Here is a 13,056-nt window from a genome sequence, read left to right on the forward strand (position 1 = left end):
ACTCTGAAAAAATATCTTTGAAGAGAGGATTTCTAACGATTCTATCTTTAAAATCTGCCGGGTTTTAATTTTGAAGCAGAAAGACACCTGTGAAAGTCCCTAAGCTACAGTAGTGAAAAATAAATGTGCACAAGTCCGAGCAGAGCCAAAAGTGAAAGCACACACTGGCGCATGTTTCCTGTGTTTAAATATGTCTTCTAAGTAAAACAAAACAAAAAAAAATCGAAAAATTTATATTTAAATGTGCAGAAAACACATGCCAATTGTGTGCTTCACGTGTAGGTTTGCCTGGAGCATATGCACGGGAACTGGGCTTACCGTGAAAGTCTTCTGCGGATGCGCCAAGCACGTTCTCCCCTTGCTTTCATTTTAACAACATGTATCTAATTTGAATATCATTTCCTTTGAGAGCTAGTTTTCTGTGCTGTTGGCTTACTGCTCAGAATCAGGGCATGTGTGCATTACATACTTGTTACAACTATAGATTCAACATTTGCAGTAGTTAAACATAGGAAATCACTGTAAATATTTAGGCATTTGTATTATTCAGAAGCTTCATCCCCATTATAATGTTTTCTCCCTTCCCTTAGCAGTCGCACTGGGGAAACTATTCTGTTAACAGTTAAAAAAGGAAAACATTTCTGGAACTTCACTTCAGTAGCTTCTTCAGTAGGAAATTAGCCTTTATTCTCGACTCTCACTGTGAAAAGGATTCTACCCCCACCTTTTCTGTCAGAATACCCTGCAGACTCGCATAAAATCCGCAATATCATAGCATGTGATGTGCCTAAAGTAATTTGTTTTAGCCATTAACCTTTTTTTCCACAATGAACCTAAACTATTGTCGGCAAAAATAGAAAGCGAAAATTAAAAGTGCAGATAACCACGATTAGCTTCACATACAGAAAAAAACCCAACTGCTAGGAATCGCCCTACTGGCATGAAGGCGCGTCACCACATGCAAATACTGAAAACACAGCACTCTGGGAAATAGAAAATGGTTAAATGAGGGAACAATTTTATTATCCTTTAAGGGGTTATTTAAATGATGTAAATAAATGTTGCCACTGTGGAAGAACTCTGAAGGATTTTCTTACTTGAATAGTTGACTTTTAGCAGACAGTGAAAATACCTCCCTTATCTGTACAGTGCTGGCCAAGAGGGGACATGCCAAACTTTTCTAAAACAACTCATACTTACCTGGCAGGGGAGATACCATGATCAGGAAGGTGGTTCTCCCAGGGTGAGGCTCATCCATTGCACTTCGGGTGGGTTGACCCCTGCGATTTCCCCAAATGCGGGAAAGTCGACTGCATAATTTCTGGTAGTGGGGGACTGCGTTCGCGCTTTCCCCTGAATTGTGGTGAAAAAACAGAAAATGAACTTCTTGTACAATTTAAATTATTTGAGACTCCAGAATTCAAGAACAGGGAAAATAATCCCTTTAACAGCTCATACTTAATAGGAACTGCTTACTTAGTTCCTTCATTAGTGAGTAGTACGCTTTACTGCAGCAGAGTGATAAAGAACAGCCTTCAGTGTCTGTCTCAAAGGACAGGCCCAAATGGTGTTGCAGGCTTCCCAGAACAAAGGGAGAGAGGCCCTGCAGCCAGGCCCTATGGGAAGAGGGGGCACCCTACACTGTGTCTGAAAGGTTTTCCTGTCTCCTTGTTCCTGCAACCACACTACACTGTCAAAACTGGAAGTTGCAAAAAACATCCCGCTTGTTGGCATCGATTATTGTAAATACAGTCTAAAAATTCAGCATTAAGATCTCAACGTATTAACTTTTTCTTGTCTTCAGGTAGATACCTTGCACATACTCACAATTTCTTTGAGAAATTAGGTTCTCGCTATTGGGTCTTAAGATACAATCCTCCTCTGTGCAACAATCAGCCAAAACTTATCCAGCTCTGCACCTCATGAAACAGACCTTACAACTAGAAATGCAAGAAAACAATACAAACTAATGAATATCAAATGGCTTAGAAAATGATAGGGCCCCTCTACTGCTAACAGCTCTCATGCTGAGCCAGCCACTGAACCAGAGGACAATGCAATTTATCTGCATTGCATTAAATGATTTTGACATTCAATATAGGAGTAATTTTATAAACTTTTCTATACCTAAAAATCTGCCTTATGCACATAAAAGTGCATCTATAAAATTATGCCAAGGATTACACATGTGAAGTGCGCACAGTGCAAAGGTGGCACATAATTTTACCCGACCTGTGTATAGGCATGTTCTGGGGTGGAGACTGGGCAAAGTATGTGTGCTCTTTATTTATTATAAAATACATGCACACTTAATGTGGTAATATTTACACCTGCTCCGGAACAAATGTAAGTATGGCTGCAAATTTTGCTGATTTGCCCCTACTGTCTTATAAAGGCACATCAGCTCCTATAAGGTTTTGTTTTTTAAAAATAGGTGCCTATTTACCCTCTAAATAAAAAATCATGTAAATGCATAACATTCCAAAAAAAATTTCAGTCTGTCTTCTCTGACACGTTGCCTCATCTGATAACTATTCTAGCAGAGGCAACGAAGTATTGACCCCTCTTATACATGCATCCTATAAGGGACACTTAAGCTTCTACCATGGCAGTCAGGTGTTGATGTTAGCTCTACACCTTAGACTTCTCCATCCCACTCTGGAGGACATTCCACGCACCAGACATATCATATGGTAATGTGAAAAAGTATTTTGATGTACTCCGTAACTCTATTTCTGTGGATGGCACTCATTTTCCCTGGCTCATCAGCTCGTAACCTTGGGGTCATCTTCGACTCCTCTCTCTCCTTCTCTACTCACATTCAGCAGATTGCCAAAACCTGTCGTTTCTTTATCTATAACATCAGCAAAATCCGTCCCTTCCTCTCTGAGCACTCTACCAGAACCCTTAGCCACACCTCTCACCTAGATTATTGCAACCTGCTTCTCACCGGCCTCCCACTTAGCCATCTCTCTCCTCTTCAATCAGTCCAAAACTCTGCTGCGTGACTCATTTTCCGCCAGAGTCGCTATGCTCACACATTAGCCCTCTCCTCAAGTCACTTCACTGGCTCCCTATCCGTTTCCGCATTCAATTCAAACTTCTCTTCTTGATCTACAAGTGCATTCACTCTACCACTCCCCAGTACCTCTCCACTCTTGTCTCTCCCTAAGCCCTCCCTCGGGTACTCCGTTCTGTGGCTAAATCTCTTGTCTGGCCCCTTCTCTTCTACTGCTAATTCCAGACTCCGTTCCCTTTATCTCGCTGCATCTCAAGCCTGGAATAGACTTCCCCGAGCCTGTATGCCTAGCCCCATCTTTGGCCATTTTCAAATCCAGGCTAAAAGCCCACCTCTTTAACGCTGCTTTTGACTCCTAACCACTACTCACTTGCCATGTACCCTTTTATCCCCACCTTTTTAATTCCCTTACCTCTTAGTTGTTCTGTTTGCCTGTCCTATTTAGATTGTAAGCTCTTTGAGCAGGGACTGTCTTTTGATATATGGTGTAGAGCGCTGCGTATGCCTTGTAACGCTATAGGAGTGATAAGTAGTAGTAGTAGTAACACCTTTCCTGTTTCATCAGTTCATCCGCTCCTCACAATACTTTTAACTTCTACACTGAAAAGGGGGAGGGGAACAGGCAAGAGAGGATGGGTTACTTCCTCATTACATTACCAGAGATTTCTATTCTGCTCACACCAAAAAAAAAAAAAGAAAAAAAGAGAGTTTGGAGCGGATTTGGAAGCCAAATATAGGCTCTTAGGTAGAAAGCTCAAATCGAGAACCTCTAGGGTAGCATTTTTCGAAAAGCTACCCATTCCATGCACAGGGCCCAAGAGACAGGCAGAGCTCCGGAGTCTCAATGCGTGGATGAGACGATGGTGCAGGGAGGAGGGTTTTAGATTTTTTTAGGAACTGGGCAACATTCTGGGAAAGGGGGAGCCTATTCCGAAAGGATGGGCTCCACCTTAACCAGGGTGGGACCAGGCTGCTGGCATCAGCATTTAAAAAGGAGATACAGCAGCTTTTAAACTAGAAATGGGTGGGGGGGGGGGGGGGGGGGGGGGGGGAGAAGGTCAACAGTCACTCAAAAGCGCATGGTTCGGGATAAGGTATCTTTCAAAGATATCACCAAAACAGGGAAGATAGGGTATCCTGATAGTGAGGTTGCAAAAGAGACCATAGTAGATCAGGTGTCCTTAAATAAAAATAAAAAGCAGACAAAAGATTACAAATTAATACTGTCAAGTACTGCGCATGATGTAAACAGGTACAACAAACACAGTTTGAAATGCCTATATGCGAATGCCAGGTGCCTAAGAAATAAGGGAGAGTAAGAATATATTGAACTAAATGAAAAATTAGATATAATCGGCATCTCTGAGACCTGGTAGGAGGAGGATAACCAGTGGGATACTGTCATACTGGGGAGCAAATTATATCGTAGTGATAGGGTGGATCGAATTGGTGGAGGGGTAGCATTGTATATTAAGGAGAGCATTGAATTAAATAGATTGAAAATTTTGCAGGAAACAAAACACTTCTTGGAATCACTGTGGATTGAAATTCCATGTGTAAAGGGGAAAAAGATAGTGAAAGGAGTGTACTACCATCCGCCTTGCCAGGATGAACAAACTGATGCAGAAATGTTAAAGGAAATTAGGGATGCAAACAAACTGGGCAACACAATAATAATGGGTGATTTCAATTACCCTGATATTGACTGGGTAAATGTAACATTGGGGCACGCTAGGGAGGTAAAATTCCTTGATGAAATCAAGAACTGCTTTATGGAGCAGCTGGTACAGGAGCCAACGAGAGAAGAAAAAAAATTATAGACCTAGTCCTTAGTGGAGCGCATGATCTGGTGCGGGAGGTAATGGTGCTGGGGCCGCTTGATAACAGTGATCATATGATCGGATTTGATATTAGATTTAAAATTATACCTAGGAAATCAAATACGTCAGCATTTAACTTTAAAAAAGGAGACTATGATAAAATGAGAAGAATGGTTAAAAAAACAAAAAAAACAAAACAAAACTTGAGCAGCAGCTGCGAGGTTCAAAAATTTACATCAAGTGGATGCTGTTCAAAAACACCATCCTGGAAGCCCAGGACAAAATGAACTTGCAGAGCTATTAGTAATATCCTTAAAATCGAGCGTCGTACCGGAAGATTAGAGGGTGGCCAATGTAATGCCGATTTTTTAAAAAGGTTCCAGAGGAGATCCGGGAATTTATAGACCGGTGAGTCTAACGTCGGTGCCTGGCAAAATGGTAGAGACTATTATAAAGAACAAAATTACAGAGCATATTCAAAAGCATGGATTAATGAGATTGCAAGTCAACATGGATTTAGTGAAGGGAAATCTTACCTCACCAATCTACTACATTTCTTTGAAGGGGTGAACAAACATGTGGATGAAGGTGAGCCGGTTGATATTTGTCATGACTCTTGGAGCTTGGTAATTAGAAGCCCCAATATCATGGAGCATAACCCTGGCCCAGCAATCACCTGAAGTCTCTATTATTTTATGAAGTTTCTTTTATTGAATAAATCACAGATAATTTACTCACAGATAGATGTTCAGGATACAGAGACTTCTTAATCTGGAGGCTGTGGGAGGTGGAGATCTGAAGAGAGGTAGTTGTATTGCAGGGGGAGGAGAAGATAGTTGAACAGGTAGAAATAGTCCAAAGCTGGGTGACTGCAATGTGCAATATCTCATTTGGAAGAAGATATTTACAGGGTAAAAAATCCAGGTTCGTTACAGGGAGTTTGAGCAGGACAGAGCTGTCTGGAGCGAGATGGTGTTGGCTCCATGTCCCTGGCTGTAATGGAGGAAGAAGCCCCTCGTGGCTGAAAGGACAAAGAAGTGGTGGGGCTTCACACAGGGAGGAGCAGATAGAGACCAATGGGGACAGAGACTGCTATCGGATAGCAAGGGGTAGTCCTAGAGATAGGAGGGAAAGGTCATACCTGGCTGACCTCTGTGGATAGAATAGTAAGACTGAACAGGAAGACAAAAGAGCCAAGCTTGGCAGAGAGAGAGGGAGAGAGAGAAGGTCTGAGCAGCCTCACAACCAGTGATAGCAGTTCTTACACAGCCAAACAAGTGTGGTTGCACTGCCTGTGAACTACATTACCCACAGTGCATTGCTCATGTATTTTTCCAGTGGGGAAACTGCAGCAATGATAGTCCTTGGGACTGAGAATAACAGTAAAGGCATTACACACATTTTAGGATCACGTTATAAACTAGTGCGAGGCTGTCGGAGGACAGAACAATATTGTGTATCTGGATTTTCAGAGGGTGTTTGACAAAGTACCTCATGAAAGACTCCAGAGGAAATTGGAGAGTCATGGGATAGGAGGTAGTGTTCTATTGTGGATTAAAAACTGGTTAAAAGATAGAAAACAGAGAGTAGGGTTAAATGGTCAGTATTCTCAATGGAGAAGGGTAGTTAGTGGGGTTCCCCAGGGGTCTGTACTGGGACCGCTTTTTAACATATTTATAAATGACCTAGAGATGGAAGCAACTAGTGAGGTAATTCAATTTGCTGATGACACAAAGTTATTCAAAGTCGTTAAATTGCGGGAGGATTGTGAAAAATTACAAGAGGACCTTACGAAACAGAGACTGGGTGTCTAAATGGCAGATGACGTTTAATGTGAGCAAGTGCAAAGTGATGCATATGGGAAAGAGGAACCCGAATTATAGCTATGTCATGCAAGGTTCCACATTAGGAGTCGCAGACCAAGAAAGGGATCTAGGTGTCGTCGTTGATGTTGAAACCTTCTGCTCAGTGTGCTGCTGCGGCTAAGAAAGCAAATAGAATGTTAGGTATTAGGAAAGGAATGGAAAACAAAAATGAGGATGTTATAATGCCTTTGTATCGCTCCATGGTGCGACCGCACCTTGAATACTGTGTTCAATTCTGGTCGCTTCATCTCAAAAAAGATATAGTGGAATTGGAAAAGGTAAAGAGAAGGGCAATGAATATGATAAAGGTGATGGGACGACTTCCCTATGAGGAAAGGCTAAAAAGCAGCTAGGGTTCTTCATCTTGGAGTAAAGGTGGCTGAGGGAAATATGATAGAGGTCTATAAAATAATGAATGGAGTGGAACAGGTAGATGTGAAGTGTCTGCTTACACTTTCCAAAAATACTAGGACTAGGGGGCATGCTATGAAGCTACAATGTACAAAATTCAAAACGATTCAGAGAAAATTATTTTCACTCAACGTGTAAACTCTGGAATTTGTTTCCAGAGAATGTGGTACATAAGTACATAAGTAGTGCCATACTGGGAAAGACCAAAGGTCCATCTAGCCCAGCATCCTGTCACCGACAGTGGCCAATCCAGGTCAAGGGCACCTGGCACGCTCCCCAGGCGGTTAGCTTAGCGGAGTTTAAAAAAAAAGGTTTGGACAGCTTCCTAAAGGAAAAGTCCATAGACCATTATTAAATGGACTTAGGGAAAATCCACTATTTCTGGGATAAGCAGTATATAATGTTTTGTTCTTTTTTGGGATCTTGCCAGGTATTTGTGACCTGGATTGGCCACTGTTGGAAACAGGATGCTGGGCTTCATGGACCTTTGGTCTTTCCCAGTATGGCAATACTTATGTACTTATCTAAGTTGAGGGGGAGTCTTCCAACTACACTGTTGCTAGTTTGGGGGGGGGGGGGGGGGGGAGTGTTTCAATATTGTGTTTCAATCACTAAGGACATGCAGGTTCCCTGGTGTCCTGCAGAGCTTGTCTGTCCATTATTAAAACTGCGATACTGAAACATCACCACCCACTGGCAGGAATAAAAGTGATACTGAAACAGCATCACCCACAGGCAGGACTGTAGATGGAGGACTCCTGCTCAGCTTAGAGAGAACAGTGCTGCCAGCTAACATCTCAGAAGACCAAGCTCTATGGGATGATGTTCAAGGCCCCTGGACCCTTTCCTTGTCATGGCCCTTGTAGGACCACTACCTGACTGAAGGAAAGCCCACAGAGAAAGTTCCCCTGCTCCATCAGGGAAAAGGTGCCTTGAGCGGTCAGGCCAACTGCCACAACATTTCGTTTTGTTGCATGAACTGCTGAAGGCAGAGAAATACTGATAAGTTCCAGAGATGCACCACACCTTATACGGATATTACTGAAATGTTAGTGTTCTCTGTCTCTATCTGCTGGTTGAGGGGCATAAGCCACTCATCTGGACCAGTCTAGCAGCATGAAAAAGAATCACCATTACAAAAGCCTCCTGTGACATAGGACATTAACACTGTGCTGAAAGCACTATGAAACTGCCCATTTTCACCTGTAAAGTATTTTTATCTTAGAACTTCTTCCTAGTGGTGGTAACCTTGGTCACAAGAATGAACTATAAAGCCTTAGTTATTTAACATTTGTGTAGTTACATAAAGTGGTTCTTCAACCTCCTTCCCATGTAAATGAGGAATTAGTATGAGGGCTGTACTGAATACTGGTATTCAATTCAGGCCCAAATACATTATTCAGATTTGTCTGAATAGCAATTTAAATTTGAATAATCTATAAGAACATAAGTATAGCCATACTGTGTCAGACTAATGGTCCATCTAGCCCCAGTATCCTGCTTCCAACAGTGGCCAATTCAGGTCACAAGTACCTGGCAGAAACTCAAATAGTAGCAGGGCAAGCAATGACTTCCCTAACTCTGTCTCAACTGCAGACTATGGCCAAGACAGAACAAACAGATGAAGAAATGTTTAGAGAGATTAGGAAAGCTGGCAAATTTGACAACACTATAATAATGGGTGATTTCAATTACCCTGCAATTATCCGGAATAGGTAGAATAAAATATCAACAACACACCAACAATTCTACCTCATACACAATGAGTTTGAGGGCACTCTGGCAGGCACACCATAAAAAAGTGGAGAAAAAAAAAGACTTCAGAACAATCGGTTCCACCTCGTTTTTAAAGGACACGCCTTAGATATAATGAGGGAGCCGTTTACAATCATATGTCTTCACAAATAAAACTCCACATAAATTTTCAAAGGAGCACTGCCATGTGTCACCACAAACCTTGTAGGAGACTCAATTCACTTATCCAAGCTTGGAAAATGTACTTAGCTCAATATACTGATGTCTTCACCATTCATAATTCAATCCAGGTCCCAATGCTGTACTTTTTCAAAATTCCTCAAATCCCGACAGGGAAGCCCTGTTTCGCTGTTTCATAGCTGCCTCGGGGGAATATTTTCTCTCTCTCTCATCCAAGCATTTCAATTACCCCAATATTGACTGGATAAATGTAACATCAGGGAGCGCCAGGGAGATAAACGACCAGAGGAGGCCATTTTGGATCAGGCCCATAGAGGCATGCAGGGCATAGTGCAAACGGTGGCTTTGCTGGGTCCCCTGGGAAACAGTGATAATAATATGATCATGTTTGACATACTATCTGGGATGAATCCGCAAAGGAAATCTACAGTAGCCACATTTAATTTTTGAAAGGGTGACTACAATAAAATGAGAAAAATGGTTAAAAACCTGCTAAAAGGATCGGTTGCTAGGGTTAGGACACTGAATCAGGCGTGGGCATTATTCAAAAACTAGGAAAAAATGCCCGTTTCTGAGCGGAATGAAACGGGCGCTAGCAAGGGGCCCCCTCCCTCCGTCCCTCGAAGCTACTTGCCTTGTTCGCTGTGGGCCGTTTTGGCCCTGGAGTGTCAATAGCTCCGCCCTTGACGTCATGACGTTTTGACGCGAGGGCGGTGCAGACACTCCAGGGCACACCGGATATCTCGGGCGCCTCAACTTCCTTGGAGGCTTCAGAACATTGGGGTTGCCTTTTATATATATATATATATATATATAGATATTATCTTGAAAGCCCAGACCAGATGCATTTCACGTATTTGCAAAGGTGGAAAGAAGAGAAAATGGCAGCCAGCATGGTTAAAAGGTGAAGTAAGAGAGGCTATAAAAGCCAAAAGATTGTCTTTCAAAAAAAGGAAAAAGGACACGAAGAAATTAAGAATCATAAGCTCTTGGCAAGTCAGATACGAAGCATTAAATAAAGAAGGCTAAAAGAGAATATGAAGAAAAACTTGTCGCAGAAGACAAAACTCAAACTAACAACTTTTTCAGGTATATTAGCAATAGAAAGCCTGTGATGGAATCCGTGGGACATTAGATAACTAAGGAGCAAAAGGGGCATTCAGGGAGGACAAAGCCATAGCAGAGAAACTGAATGAATTCCTTGCTTCGGTCTTTACGGATTATGAGGAGAGACTGAAAGAAATCTCGGTGAACCTGGAAGAAGTACTGAGCCAAATTGACAAATTAAAGAGTAGTAAATCACCTGGACCGGATGGCATACATCTGAAGGTACTCAAAGAACTCAATCATGAAATTGCTGATCTGCTTAGTAATATGTAAAACTGTCGTTAAAATCGTCCATAGTACTTGAAGATTGGAGGGTGGCCAATGTAACATCAATTTTTTTAAAGAGTTCTGGGGGTGATCTGGGAAATAACAGACTGGTACGCATGACATCAGTGCCGGGCAAAATAGTGCAAACTGTTATGAAGAGTAAAATTAAGGAACACACAAACAAACCTGGCTTAATGAGACAGTCAGAATGGGTTCAGCCAAGGCAGTCTTGTCCCACCAATTTGCTTCATTGCTTTGAAGGCGTGAATAAATATGTGGATAAAGGTGAGCTGGTTGGTGTAGTGTATAGATTTTCAGAAAGCTTTTGAAAAAGTTCCTCATGAGAGAATCCTGAGAAAATTAAAGAATCATGGGATATGAGGAAATGTGATGTGGATTAGGAATTGGTTATTGGCCAGAAAACAGAGGGTAGGTAAAATGGTCATTTCTCTCAATGGAGGAGGGTGAACAGTGGAGTGCCGCAGGGATCGGTACTGGGACCGGTGTTATTTAACACTAGTAAAAAAAGGCCCGTTTCTGTTTGAAAGGAAACGGGCACTAGCAATGGTTTTTTTTTTTTTTTTTGGTAACTATAGAGTTGTCAGAAAAGTATTAGAATGAGAAGGAATATTTGTTAAATTTGTAAATCATCTGTTGCTGTGTTGTTCCGTCATGTGAAGCAACTGTCTTCCCAGGTGCAGTATATGTTTGAGAGCGTGTTTGAGAGTGTCTGTGTGAGAGAGAGTGAATGTGAGAGTGTGTGTGTGTTACAGTAGGCATTGAAACAGAGTGTATGCCTGTGTGAGAGTGTGGGTGTGACAGTGAGACAGAGTGTGTGTGTGTGTGTTTGACAGAGTATGTGTCACAGTGACACACAGAGAATGAAAGACTGTGTGTGTGTGTATATGTGTGCATGTCCCCCTCCTTCTGTGTGAAGTGCAGTCCCCCCCTTTCTGTTAGAAGTTTTCCCCCTTCCCTCCTGTGAGTGGCAATGTAAGGGTGCCCCCCCCCCCCCCGTGTTTCGTTTTTGAATTCCTTTTCTTTCTTTTATCCAGCGATTGTGCTCTCTCTCATGCCCTCCATTCATCCATGTGCATCATTTTTCCTCTCCCCTTCTGTTCTCTCACCCCCTCCCCATGTGTTTGTCTGTCTCCCCTTCAAGTTCCATGGCCTCTCCCTTAAAGTTTCTGCCCCCTTAATTGTACCTGTTCGTTTACGTTGCACTGCTGTCTGCAGGATTGGTGTCTATGAACCTCGTCCAGTTTGCCCTGTTGTTAGTGCTGCAGAATCGGGAGGGCAGTTCAGGGCGGCGTGAACCTCGTCCAGAGAAGGCTGCAGTTTGTTTTATCTTCTTGCACAGCCTGCTGAAGTCTTTTTGCTTTTTTTGACATCCCCTGTTGAGGCGGCTGGAGGCTGTCTGTTGACCTTGGTTTTTTTGTTAGTGCGGGTCCGGAGGGCTGCTGGAGGCTGTTTCTTTACCTTTTTTTTTTTTTTTTTTTTTGGTGTGGGTCCGGACGGCGGTATTCTCCTCAGCTGGGCGGCAGTCTCGTGCGGTGCGAGCGTTGTGGATGGCGGTTGTTGATTTCGTTAGAGCATGGCAGGGTCGGGAGTGCTTCTCGAGCCTTTTTTTTTCACCTTTTCTTTTTTTTTTGCACGCGCCAGCAGCCAGTTCCTGCGATCTGCTGGGTTTGCTGACGTCATTGAGTTTGATGCTGCCTCGCAGACCACCTCTGTGCTGAGGGAGCCACGGTCCCAAGCACTTTAGAACGTTGGAGGTGAGTTTTATTATATAGGATATTTATATGGAAATCAGAAAGGTGAGTTGTAATACATGGGATTGAAGGTCAGCTGGGGATGGAATGAGTGGAATGTTTTGGCTGTAATTATGTGTTGATATTCTCTGTTATGGGAAACAGGCTAGTAGTTTAAGGGATGCCAGCTTGTGCAAGTCTGGGAAAGGCACCTTTGTTTCACACTATAAAAGAGGGGGGAGCACGGACCTTCTTTAGAAGCTTGCCTGAACGTAGGGACGCCTTGTTCAGTGAAGGGTATTTCCCTGCAATCTCTGAGGAAGAGCTAGTGCTTCCCTGGTGGTCTTCCCAGATGCCGACTGAATTGCGGGTGCTGTAAGTATCTTGGTGTATGTGTTCACATATGTATCGCCAATAAAAGCGATATACCGCATATTGTGTCTGGTGGCTTTTGTGTTGTCATAAGCACAGCGCCCCCTAGTGTTACATGAGTGAAGTAATCAAATTTGCAGATGACACAAAACTATTCAAGGTTGTGAAAACACATGCGGACTGTGAAATATTGCAGGAAGACCTTAGGAAATAATTGTAAGTCTTAAGAAGCCAAATGGCAGTTGAAATTTAAAGTGGACAATTGCAAGGTGACGCACATTGGAACGAATAATTTGAATCATAGTTACCTGATGCTAGGGCCCACCTTTGGGGGGGGGGGGGGGGGTCAGCACTCAAGAAAAAAAATCTAGGTATCGTTGTAGATAATATGCTGGAATCTTCTGCTGAATGTAAGGCGGCGCCCAAACAAAGGATGCTAGGAATTATTAGAAAAGGGATGGTGAATAAGACCGAAAATACTATAATGCCTCTGTATCGTTCCATGGTGC

General features: G+C 42.7%; 1 non-coding gene across 1 annotated transcript; it reads left to right on the plus strand.

Annotated features, from left to right (window-relative positions):
- The first annotated feature begins 1,192 nt into the window (after positions 1-1,192).
- On the plus strand, positions 1,193-1,356 carry LOC115463809. Its single transcript, XR_003941092.1, has one exon. It is a non-coding gene; the product is annotated as a U1 spliceosomal RNA (small nuclear RNA).
- Positions 1,357-13,056: the final 11,700 nt, after the last annotated feature.

Source organism: Microcaecilia unicolor, chromosome 2 (genome assembly GCF_901765095.1).
Source record: "Microcaecilia unicolor chromosome 2, aMicUni1.1, whole genome shotgun sequence".
NCBI classification, from domain to species: Eukaryota; Metazoa; Chordata; class Amphibia; order Gymnophiona; family Siphonopidae; genus Microcaecilia; species Microcaecilia unicolor.